At 44.5% G+C, this 13,114-nt stretch overlaps 1 protein-coding gene across 2 annotated transcripts in view; it reads left to right on the forward strand.

Moving 5' to 3' along the window:
• Pag1 (phosphoprotein membrane anchor with glycosphingolipid microdomains 1) overlaps positions 1-13,114 on the forward strand; it is a 141,568-nt gene that overhangs the window by 78,550 nt on the left and 49,904 nt on the right. Inside the window, exon 3 of one of the 2 annotated variants that reach the window (XM_039103032.2) lies at positions 4,376-4,469. The exons of the other annotated variant lie outside the window; for it this stretch is intronic. The gene's annotated coding sequence lies outside the window, so the exon portion shown is untranslated. The remainder of the gene's footprint in view (positions 1-4,375; positions 4,470-13,114) is intronic. 2 annotated transcript variants of the gene reach the window in all.

The raw sequence follows: 13,114 nt of genomic DNA on the forward strand, positions 1-13,114 counted from the left end.
CAACATTAGGCCTCATCTGGGTGAAACTCCATAAGGAAAGATGGCAGCATAACAAATCCCAGACAGAGCAGGGATCGGGAACACCCTGACCTTTCACTGGGTACCCCAAAGCTGAGCCGCAGAACTGTCACAGAAACCGTGGAAGCACTGTGATGCAAATGGCTCAGATAAGAGAGATGGCAGACTGGAAGGAAATGCACACTTCATTTTAGCCACGAGAATATGGCAGGATAGTGTGACTGATAAAAAGCGCTGTGACCTTTAGCTCTCTCTATAAAGAATGGTATGCAAGGCAACACACGTCAGGGTCAGCACCACCTTCAACCAGCCATATCCAGCGGAGACTTGCCTTTCAATTACCCAAGCGGGTGGGGGGACAGAAAACTCTAGTGTTGCCTCAGGAAGTCTCCTGTCTTCCTTCCTCACCACTTCTTCTCACACGCATCCTCTTGCCTTCGCCAAAACTGGGTTGGTTGTCACTAAAGCATGAAGTGTTTAGGCTGTTAAATGCACCCCACTAATAACACCCACCTGTTCCATCCACAATGAAGGTTTGCTCAGTACCGGTGGAATTCGTTTGATTGTAATCTCCCATGCTGAGATGCTGCTGTCTCAGTCTGACCACTGGGATGACTTCCTCCAGGCCAGCCAGGCAGGTCTCACAGCACAGGTACCAGGTCCCGAAAATGAAACCATTCCCATTGCTCTGAGTGGCTTTAGACGGAGCAAGCTTTCGGGTGAGTTTTAAGCTTATCGTAACTCCTTGTTTGGGCCGTCCTTGGAGAGTCACTCATCAGTGTTCAGAACCTACGGCCAGCCATAAGGAAACCTTCAGCAAAACAGGTGCAGAAAACACGATGCCGAGCCCAATTCCACTGGCTCCAGACGCGGATGCAGGGGAGCAGAAAGCTGAATAGGCGGCTGGAGCCCTAAGCCCCACAAGATGTACGGAGATAATCAGGTTGGACGTATTGGATTGGTTTAACTCAGTCTTCGTCTGCAGCGTACACGTGTACAGACAGTCACACACAGAAAGGAGCCCCGAAGGACCACTAAGACCATGAAGACTCTACTGAGGACAGCGCATATGGATCATGACAACGTGCCCTGAAGCTAGGCGTTCTAGTGATGCAGCCAGAGTCACACAGTTCTTTGAGAGTGATCTGGATAGTAGAACGTCTGCGTCTTTGGGGATAGTCTTTTTTCTTCAGTAAGAGCTTTCCTGAGCTATCATTTGCTTGACGTACAATCCATCCACCTAAACAATGCAGTTCATGGGTTTAGCGTAGAGCGGGACCCGCATGCTCCTTAGAACATTCCATCACCCTTCACCACAGTCCCCACCTCCCAACTTCCCCAGCTCTAAGCGGGCGACTCTTTCGGTATCCAGCTTTCTTTATTTGACCATTTTTGGACATTTCTTCTCAATGGGATCCTATAATATATGGCACCACCAGCTTCTTTCCCCTACTGTATGTTCAAAGTACATCCATGTCGAACCTATGTCAACATGACGCTCCAGCCTAGAAGTGACTGGTACTCTGTATGTGTTTACCATTCTAGTTTCCGTTCACCAGTTGACCTGTTATTTCTGGGTTTTGGCTATTGTGAGTCATGATACTATAAACCTCTGTGCTTCTGGTGAGGCTCTGTGGTTGCTTATCGTAGTGCACATTTGGGAGTAGGACTGTGGTAGCTCTATGGTTAGCACTTCCTGAGAACTTCTAGACTAGATGGTCGTCTTGCACTCTTAGCAGAGGGTCTGTGAGTTTGGATTTGTTCACTTCCTGCCAGCACACATTACTGTTTTAGCTGGAGGATATGAAGCAACATCTCACTGTGGTTTACTCTTGCGTTTCTCTGATGATGACATTGGCCACCGGTGGACTTATTGTCTATTTATAAGTTCCTCTGGAGAAATGCCTTTGCTCCTTCAGGTTTGGCTATCTTACTGAGTTTTAAGAGGTGTTTATATATCCAGGCTACAATCTATCAGGTCGTTTGCCCCATTTCTCTTCTTTGGGATGGCATCTTTAATATGTATAGTGTTTTCTAAAACTCATATCTTTTTATTGTATATTTTATTGATTGTGTACTTGGTTGTGTATCAGTAGCTTCCTTGGCCACATCTGAGCTCATGGAGATTTACCCATTTTTTCTTTTCTAGTAGTTTCTGTGGTTTCATCTCTTATATTTTTCATTTCAACTTAACTTTAGTAGGATGTGAGCTCAGGGTTCACTCTCTTCTTTGTATCTGGCTACTACCTGTCCAGCCTTGTTTCCTAAGGTGACGATTCTTTCTCCATTGAGTAATATTCACACTTCTGTTAAAAGGCAGTTGACCGTGTAAATAAAGGAATATAAATATATGGCTCGCTTGTGTGGGAGGTAGATTTTGCCCAATGCAATCAGTATACCTGTCTACCTTTGTAATAATACCACACTGTCTCAATCACTCATTTCCCTGGAATATTGTAAACTCCTGCTCTAGTTATTCTGACAGTATAAATTACACGCTCCTTCAGACTGCTCGGGTTTTAAGTCAGGCTCTTCATTCAGAGCTAGTAATAGAAAATGAATGTTGGTTTTATTTGACTGTATGTGATCCTAAGGACTAGCCTTAGCCCCTTGAGCATGCTGTGCAAGTCCTCTACTGCAAGCTGCATCCCCAGCCCTGAAATACTGTTTATAATATGCACTGATAGGATTTTACATTAAAAAAAAAAAAAAAACGAAAATGAAAACCTAGCCTGAAGCCACTGGCCTTGGTTGATTAAATCTTGCTCATCTTTCTGACGAATTCCAACGTTTTCTGAGCTTGCACATTAACAGAGAAGCCAAGAGGTTTATAGTTAGAACTAACATCTAAATAGATGTGAATGCAGGAGCCTGGGGGGGGGGGGGGGGGAGGCCTGACTTGAAAGGGAATGAAACCCTAGAACAATGGAGTTCACTTACCCAGGAGTGCTTCACCAGTGAAGCCTGGCCCTCCCACGTTGTGTGATTGACACAGAAAGACTGGGAGTTGGGTTAGAGGAAGACAACCCATGATTGTGTGTCTCCTTCTGATATTTTTAGGTTTATTTTAAAAATAAGAAAATAACAATGTAGCTGAATTCATTGCGAACAAAAGGCAGCCTTTCTCACTTGACACCCTGGAAAGATTAGTTGTATCCTAATGCAGTGTAGCGGGCTGAGTCTGCCCCAGAAGAAAGCAACCCTCAGAAATCCGGCCACAGCCAAAGAGCAACCGGAATATACATCTGGGTGGCTCACCTTCTGCCCGCAAGTAAATGTTAAAAACAAAGCATAATAGAACGCGTATCTCCGTCTGCTAAGATGATTGAAAAGTTCTGGTCTCAGTCAGCAGCTATAAACCCATTACTTATACTCACTAGACTATGAATGAACTCATCCCTCATCGTTCACTCCGTTCCTCTCCCCCATCACTGTCCCCACCATGGTGTCCTGTGTCCAGGAGTGCCCAGGGGCTAGAGAGGCATCTTCTTGATAAAGATGCTTATTTCTATTCTAGAGGACCTTGTCTGGTGCCTCAACCTTCCTGTAACTCCAGCTCCAGAGGCTCTAAGACTTCTTCCAGCTTCAGCTGGCACCCACACGTGACATCAGACACACATGCACACACACGCTCACACACATGTAAATGAATAACTTTTAAAGTACGCTGAGTATTCAGTACAGATGAAATGTGTTATAGGATGTGAACTCGGGCAGAGAGGAACACAAGGTGGGAGAAGGGCCGGACCAGTGATGGGATGTGGGAGCTGGCGAGTCAGGGAAGATGAGGGGGTTGTCTTCCCACGGTTGCCTTCATTTCCACAGTGGGGTGACGATGGAATGAGAACTGGTTATATCCACATACCCTTGGGTCCTGACCGCCACACCACATCACCACAGCCTCCTTTGTATGGGAAAGTGTCAGAACTGAGTCACGGCCTACCATGCCAAAAGCAGGAATGTTCTTTTCATATGAATACTGAGTTGTTCTTTTCATATAAATACTGAGGGTTTTTTTTTTTTATCTCAAATGTAGGTAACAGTTACTTGATTTTAATTGTAATCCAGTAGTTTTCACAAAGTAGAAAGACTGGGGAAATCAAGTGAGTTGACTTCTATTTGACCCAGTACTAAGGTGGCTGTCATTTCAGAGGAAAGGGATGTGTAAGCTTCAGTGCCATCAGCAATTTTGCCAGTTTCGAAGTTAAAACCATGGCCTCTTTTAAAAGGAATGTGGAGCTCAGTGTCTGCTCCACGGGCAGGCAGCGTTTTTTACAGTAAGCTGGCAAGTGTCTTTCACAGCCTGTCCACATGCATTCCCTTCCCCCAGACATTCTTTCTTTCTGTTTGGTTACAGGCCAAGAAGGAAGAGAGAATCTCAAAATAATAACCCTTGAACAGAACACATTACAGAACTTAGAAATACTTTTCGGGACAACCATTTCTCCAAGGTAAATATTGCCATTGAAAGAAGGGACCACATGGTTTGTGATTTCAGACAATAATGGGGCAGCACAGAGATTTGATGGTCTAGTCTGGTGCAGACTAGGACTGAGGGAGGGGGAGAGAGAAGAAAGGGAGGCTGCTGCTTCTGTCTGCAGCCTCACTAAATGTATCACCAAGAGAGCACCATCTCACCCTGGGAGGTCATGGGACTGGTCAGCCAGCGTGTGGGAAAAGAGGGAGGGAAGAGAGCCCTTGTGTTTAGACTGAAAATAGCATTCATTCCTTTATGATGAATTAGTTGAGGGATTCTAACTAGAGGTCAAGAAAGTATCTGCTCTATGTACATCATACAGGTGGTCCTGGACCATTTCGCTTTGCACCAAGACTTAACAAATAAGAAAAACATTTGAGAAATCTCTGTTTTGTTTTGTTTTGTTTTGTTTTTCTGAAAATGCACACTGTTCACCTTTCAGTGGTCTATACAAAATGCTTTACTTTTATGTCTTATTTTGGAAGATAATATCCTTAATACCTCTTCTAAAGAGGAGCTGAGGGAGAGACATAGGCAGACCTTACAACCTGAGTGGAGTGGGCCAGCCTCGTCTTGCATATCCACAGGCATAGCTCTAGGCTCTCTCTTTGCAAATCATAAGCAGTAGAGTCCATTCTCAGCTTCAGCACTCTCGACTCAACTCCCTGGACAGACCTTCACACAAACTGCTGTGTCATTTCTATGAAGTTCCTCTTTTGCTGCTTACTTTGCAGCAAAGGGCTATTTTCACTAGGCCCTGAGAATCTATCTGATAAAGCACTTCCTTTTCTCCTTGCAAAACTATCTGTGTGCTCACATCCACGGGGACGAAACAATACACAACTAGATTTAAAATCTTCTTGTCCACTCTCTCTGGTTAGAAGATCATATATGGCTGGCATCATCCCACCCTTGGTCTTCTGGAAAGCAGTTTCAGATTGGCAAGGGAGAGCCAGCCTCTGTCTTCACCCTCCCTGGCTGTTCTCGGAAGGGCTGGGGGAGTGTAGGCTGTACATTAGAGGAGAATTTTGTGATACTATTCATTCCCGGCTCTCACAGAGAGGACATTGTTTGCTCACTGTAATAGTCTTGGCAGGGATCTCTGCTGTGCATACAGAATGGGAGCAGAGCAGTGGGAACCGCTAAATTCTAAGAAACACATCAGCTTAGGGATTTTTTTAAAATACATTTTAATAGCTTCTCATTACCAAGATGCAAGTTATAATTTGGGAAATCGTTTTCCTTGGTTCCTTTCTTCACACTGCATTATGCATGTATTACATGAAAGGTCCTTATGAGAGCGGGGTGCCCATCTAAGCTGCAGCATCAAGCGTTTCAGTCCTAGAAATTCAGAAAGGCTTCCTGCGCATTCCAGACAGCCTCGAGTGTCGCTCCTCAAACATCAGCAGTCCTGTCAATGCCGGCGGGTTAGCTTTGAGCTCACGGGAACAATTATCTGCTACCAAATTAGAGAAACAGCATATTTGAGATGTGCAGAGAGTAATCAGTGTGTGGCAGGGGACACAGAGAGGGTGCCACCCGCCGTGCGAGGAGCGCCAAGAGTGCTCACAACTTTAGAAAGAGTCTCTGCAATCCGGACTGTGTAAAAGGAGGGCAGGAGCTACAGCAGAGTGATAGCATATGTGCCTCATGTGCGAGAGGATCCATGTTCGATCCTCACCTCTTCAAACCACGGTGATTATGGAGGAGGAGGAGGAGGAAGAAGAGGAAGGAGGAAGAGGAAGAGGAGGAAGGAGGAGGAGGAGAGGAAGAGGAAGAAGGAGGAAGAGAGGAAGAAGGAGGAAGAGGAGAGGAAGAAGGAGGAAGAGGAAGGAGGAGGAGGTACACTTAGGCAGAGTAGAGGAGTGCAATAATATGACAGTGTTTGGGATTGAATAACAGATACCAATAACTAAGCTCTTCAACCTTCTTCCCCTCCTTTTTCTTATTCCAATTGATACATTTTAGATTGTCTGTTTTTAATATAAAATGTTTATGTAAATATACAGGATTGCTGGGGGCATGCAATAGAATATGGCCTTCTATGAGGGCATCTGAGAGAGGCTGGATCTGCCGCTCCAGCCTGTGTCAGGGTGACAAGGATGTCTACAGAGGCCCTGGCTTTCCACACCTGTGAGCACAGCTGATCAAAAAGGGACAGAGGTAGGAGCTCACTGGCAGCCAGATCCTTGGAAGGGACCCTATTAACTGGTTAGCCGTAGCTGTCCTGAAGGGGGAGAGTAAGGTCTGTGTATGAACATAAGTCAGCCTTATCCACTGGGAAGTAGCACGTGAATGGAAGCTACCCCAAGTCAGAGTGGTGCGATCTTGTTTAACAGACACATCATGGCTCCTAGAAAGGGAGGGACAATTTGCATAGCTACCCCATGGTGGTGCCCATTTTACTGGAGATGAAACACAAGTTCCGAGAATGTAAGGACTTGAGTGGCAAGAGCAGAGTCAGCGTTGGCATCCAACAGCTGTGGAATCTGGGCTTAGGGTGCATGTAACCTGTCATCATAGGAGGCCCCCCTGGACTGTACCAGAGCCTGCTGGCTGGATCTATAAACATACAGTCACCCCCACAGAGGCATTATAGTACATTACATCATCATGTTTGGAAACACTGCCTTTGTTAGTGTTTACCTCTGTAGAAAAATAATTTATAATCTTCTTCTGTCTAAAGTGGGCATGTGTTAGTGATCATTAAAAAACAAAATTCCAGCCATTTCCTTCATGGCCCTCATGGTACATTGTACCACAGGTGCCTGGACAGGATTCCCACTGGGCCCAGTGCCTCTCACCAGGAGACTGAACTTCTTGCTACAGCGTGACTTGCCACCTTCAAGAGTACCCTCAGCTGAGGCTGATATGTCAGCAGATAACATGTGGCCATGTCTGTCTCCTCCCTGATTCCTGGGCTCTCATCGTAACCCAGACCCTCCCACAGTGTGTTCAAAGGAGTCTTAATAGATGTGGTTCCCCAACCACAACCCCAGAATAGAAGAGAGAAATGTTTTTGAATTTATAATCAGACATGTTTTGCAAATATGAGTTAGATCACCTGTTATAAGACTTCTCAGAATTTTCCTATGACTCTCTAAAGTGAGGTGTAGACTGTAGGAGCTTCCTAAGTCATGTATTCTTTCTGGTGGGGAGAAGAGTTACCAGCATCTCTTAGATGGTGCCATCTTTGAGAACAGAAGAGAAAAGAGACTCTCATGGTGTAGAGACAAACCATATGCTAACGAAATGATAAATTCCTTTTGGGATCCCTGCCTTCAAGCCAGACTTTGAAATGATAGCCGCTGGGACCTGGGGTTTCTCATCTGTGAAATATGCTGGATAGAACTGGATTGTCTCCAAGGTCTTTGCGTCTTTATGAGCTCAGGACTGTGCTGTCCGAGAGGGAGCACACCACCCGCACAGGGCAGGAAAGCAGAGCAGGAGTAAACTGAGGCACAGGAAGTAAGAGGAGGAGCTGTTAGTGTAAAGATGAATTCCACAAAGGCCTTTGTGCCGCATGGAACCGAAGCACACTTTATTCCGTGTGTTTTAATGAACAGTTTGAAAGGGGAACTGTGCTCGTTACTTTATGATTACTGATGCTCTTAACCCAAACAATTAGACATTCCCAGGAGAAACAGCTGTTCCTAGCTTCCAGACCAGAATTTTCCACGATCTTTTAGATGGTAATTTGGGTTCAGCTTCAAGAAGATAAAAGTGTTAGTAGATGTGAGTCACAGGGGGCTGCGTGCACATTGTCCCCATTCCTGAACCATGCCGGCCTTGCTTGGTGTGTGGGATGCTTGAGTCTTGCCTGTCTGGGCTCTGATTGGCCAATCAGAACCTGACTGGCTTTGTGATAGAAAGGCCCAGGTCTCTGCTGCAGTCCCAGTAGATGCCGTCAGTGGTAAAGCGTGCTAGCCTGACTTTCCACTTTGTCGTGCCCTCAAGACCTGCACCTTCTTTCCCTTCACCCTATGTAACCTCCTATAATGTGCCGGGACCAGAGCAGTGAGTTCTTCCTAGCAGCTGCACCATGAAAATCACCGGGATTCAACATCCCCCAGGAGTTGTACACACTTTATAGTACTAAAGGTTCAAACTTCATTTTTGTTTTTATAGTATTTGATAAGTAAGATGATGAGCTAAATGTTCAAGAAAATAATAATGTGTGAGAAACTATAACCCTGAAAGTCAAAGTAGACCATACTTTTAGTGAGCTCAGGAAGCTGTTGGAATAATGTTTTTATTTGCTGTAATTGGAATCTTTCCGTTCTCTTTCTCAGATTTATTTTTATTTTCTGTATATGAGTGGTTTGCCTGCATGTATTCTGCACAACATGTGCCTGGTTCTCAGGGAGGCCAAATTGAGGGTGCCACATGCCCTAGAACTGGAGATACAGGTGTTATCTTCCCCCCAACCAGATGCCAGGATTGAACCTGGGTCCTCTGAAAGAACAGCGGGTGTTCGTAACCCCTGAACTATCTCTCCAGGCCCCAAATCACAGGTCTGCTTGTTTGCTATTTGTGCAACATCAGGAATTGAACCCAGGGTTTCACACAGGTGAGGTAATGCTCCTCCTCTGATCTGTGATGGTCCAGCTCCAATCTAGCCAGTCCCATAACCCATAAGTACAGTTACTTTATGACTGTATGCATATTAATCAACTGAAGACAGGTAGCCTCGTAAGCATTGCAATTGGCTATGAGGCCCGATCAATTGCAGAGTGAATCCTGAAGTCTACTGGATTGTTTTTACTAGAAGACAATGTCATAAAGCAGGGCTCACACCACTTCCCCACCCAGCCAGGCCTTTTGGACTTTCTGACCCTGGGGATTACCTCTTGAGATGAATGTCCTTAAATGTCCCTGCAAGTCCCTATGCTGCTTATGTTCCCTTTACATGCTGCATGCCAGAGAGCCACACTGTTCCCGAGCCACCATCGGAAGCCGGTGTTCCATTGATTGTTCTTCCTTATAAAAGGAGATCTCTCAAGAATTTCTACTTTCTATTGAAATACCACACTTTCTTCCTTCGTCCCCGTGGGCGTTGGGATCTTCTGATTTGGCACCCTTGCAGTTTAGAAGTTCTGTCTTTATCCATTCCTTCCACTATAGTAGATAACCGTTACACCGACCCTTACAGTCAGACATCACTAACAGCGTTCAGAATTAGTTAGAGTGGACGCACTGTTTTCCAGGGTTGGTTGTCTCTAATCCACAGTTCGGTTTGGTTTTTGTTTTGAGTTTTTTGGTTAGCTCTTCTCAACGTTAACTTTAAAACCCACCTGCCATCACTGCCCTGTTTAACAAAGCATTAATAAATACCTAAAGAAGTATTCCTTGGACAGGACAGCTGCAGACACACCACTCGAAGAAGCAGCTTTTCTGTTGCATTAGCTGAAGAAAACTACAGTATCTCTTGGAATCAGAACTAGTTGTTATTTTCGAACTTTGAAAGAACAAGTCATCTGTACTAGAAAAAGCTGTCAGCGTTCTGTGCCTGACAACCTGGAGGACATTTTTAGCCTTCAGCGTTAACGCATTTACAGTGCAGCTTCGATCAGAGTTAAAGGCTTGGCATCTCTGTAAGGGACACAAACGCTTTAACATTCTCTGTTGTGATCTAACAATTCACTTCAGAGTAAGATGAATCAGCCTTGTTTGGGAAATGTTTCACATAAACATTGGCAGGAAAATGATCAGAGAATCGCTGTGGGCTTTAAAAAAATTTTTTTCCCCAAGCCAGTGATGGCAAATTATTTTTCCCATGGTTGTGAAATGCCTGTTATTTCTAATGCTCCGTCCTATCCTTTGCTTTTCAGGATTAATAAATCTATGGTAAAAATCAGAGACCATATGCTAGGTCCTTCCAAATGTCACATTCCTGTGAACTTAACCTTTCTCCTGTGCACAGCGTCTTTTTCATAATCGAAACTTGAGCCTACTTCATTAGCATGTGCCCTTTTCCTTCCTGCTAGAGAACAGGACAGCAGTAACCGTAGGACTCTGCCCTCTGAATCCTAGAGGAAAAACACTGTTGTCCATCCACTTCTCTCTCCCCATTCCCTGTGGCTGTTGCTCTAAGAGTGTGTGTGACTCCCACTCCCTTGGCCCTACTCCCTCCTCCCCATCTCTCAAAGAAAGAAAAACAGAGCGCAGCGACTAAATGGAACACACCATCCTGGTCAGGATTCTGGGACACAAAGCCAATCATCAGGACCCTTGGGTGTTGGCTCACACCTCCCAGCATTTGTGTGGTGGAATCAGGAAGATGGCTTCCGGTCTAAGGCCAACCAGGGCTACAGAATGAGACTCTTGTCTTCAAAACTGATTAGGTAAAGGCTAAGAAGATATGAATTAAATGACAACTGTGTATCAGTACTAGTTTATTAATTATAGCATGCTAATATAAGATGCTAATGATGGACTAGAAAAAACTAGGGCAGATACATTTTACATGGACCTAGTAAATGACTGCAGCTGACCTAGGCCCATTTGTAAGAAGACCTGCTGGAGACAGTGGGCGTTCTCCCCTTACTAAAATCCTCCACTGAACAGAACCGCACAAAGGTTGGCCACGTCTTTCTTTTAGGGAAACCTATGATTTAGAATATTACCTTAAAAGTGAATTTGTAAATACAGTTCCAGAATCTACTAAGGATGAAATGTTGGCATTAAAGTGATTTGTATATATTATATACTCTATAGCAAGGTTATTTACAATTTTGACACTTTTGAACTCTTGACCAAAAATAACCATAATTTTGAAAATAGCACCAGTGCCATGTGAGCGTCACTTGCACACTAGGAAAATCAGACCATGTTCTCTGGCAGCCCCATGTTGAATCTGAAACTAAAATTAAAGCCGCACTCAAGTAACTCATTGTAGCTTAGTTTGTGATAAAAATGATTTTATCCACACAATAATATATATTTTCAGAGAAAGAGTTTAGATTAATGTGCCTTTAGACTATCCACTTAAGTGATAATTAGCTTTGGCGTGTTATTTAATACAGTCTGTAGTGTTGTTATGTGTTATTTAATTTAGGCCAATAAAATGGTGAATGCCCATTTATGTTGGAGGCTTTTAGGACATTTTGGGTTCTGACAAGTGTTCCCATTATGCTTAGAGTTAATCATAGGGACAGGCCTCATCTAGTAATTACTTTTACTTCCTTTGGAGCCAGTCATTGCTAGCACAAGAAATTATTTCCTAGCCGTAGTACATCAACACTGAGTTTTGATTACAAGCACATTAAAAAGGGTTTGTTATAATTACCTTGAAAGTTAATGACTGTGAGGGAGGGGGAGCTGTCTGGGAAAGGCTGAAGAGTAGTTCTCAATTTTGACTCCTCCGTAAGATCACCCACAGGTTCTTAGTATCCCCACATGCAAGCTGTACCCAAAACTAATTAACCCGGTCTCTACAAGCATTTATTCAAAGTTCCCAGGTGTTTCCAATGTCACCTGAGATTGAGACTGCTACCTTGGAAAGTCAAAAGCCTCTAAGGTAGCCCTCCAACCCAGGATGCTATTGCTGTTTGAGACTGGGTAGCTTGAGCCATGGGGAGATGCGTAGCTTCAAAGAGAATGAGCAAACAAGCTGACCCTGCCTCTCCTTCCAACAGGCACTGCCGTTCTGACAGTGAAAACCCTTATAGGCACATCATGCATGGCTCCCCGCTGATGCTGGCTTTGCCTCCTTCTGCTTGGCATCTTACTTCCCTGCATAGAATCAATAGCAGCTGACAGTTAAACAGTACAGGCTGAGTACCAGGTCCCATGCAAATGAAGGTTGATCTTATTCGAAGCCAGGAAAGATGAATAAAAAAGCCAGAGTTCTTGGCTTTTCTGGCACAAGGACCTGGGTTCAATTCCCAGAGCCCTCGTTATAGGGAGAAATCTGGAGTTCTCTTTTGTTGGGGAAAAAATAGCTTATTGATTATTTTGTCATTCCATCATTTGTTCATTTTATTAATAAAAGAACTCAATCAAAAGTATGGCCTAAAACTGCCACAAAACCACAAATGATCTCTCAGACCGGAAGTAAAATAGAAACGCCATATCTATCTCCTCAGGGCAAGCTTAAGGCAGCCATTTGTCTGGCTCTTTACCCTGTGGAGGTTTGCTGGCCTCTGTGTGACACAAGTCGTGTGGCTTAGCTCGTCTTAGCTGGGCCCTTCTCCCACGTCTGGGCTGCAGCTAAGACCCACTTGCCAACAGAGCTCTGCTCTGTGGTTCCCTCCCAGGGTGTTGTAGTCATGCTGGAAAGGGTACCAGGTTTCCTGGAGAATTCAAGATGTCTTGGGCATCCCAGATGGGACTTGGCCACTTTTGCTATGTTTCTTGGCCATAACAAGTCAGCCAGTCAGTCAATCTATATTGAGATGGTGCAAAAGCAGATTTCCTCTCTTGATAAAAAGTACTGAGATGTCACATGTGAAGGGCAAGATTAAAGGAAAGAGTGGGCAGTTGTGTTCCTTCCTTTTACCATCACCCAGAGGACAGGAAAGGTCATTCTGTCTTTGAATGTCATGAGAGATCCCTGAGAGGCAGTTACATTTGAGCAGATTCCAAAGACACAGAATTCATTTCAGGGGCTAAGAGCAG

The sequence above is a fragment of the Rattus norvegicus genome, chromosome 2 (assembly GCF_036323735.1).
Source record: "Rattus norvegicus strain BN/NHsdMcwi chromosome 2, GRCr8, whole genome shotgun sequence".
Classification (NCBI taxonomy): Eukaryota; Metazoa; Chordata; class Mammalia; order Rodentia; family Muridae; genus Rattus; species Rattus norvegicus.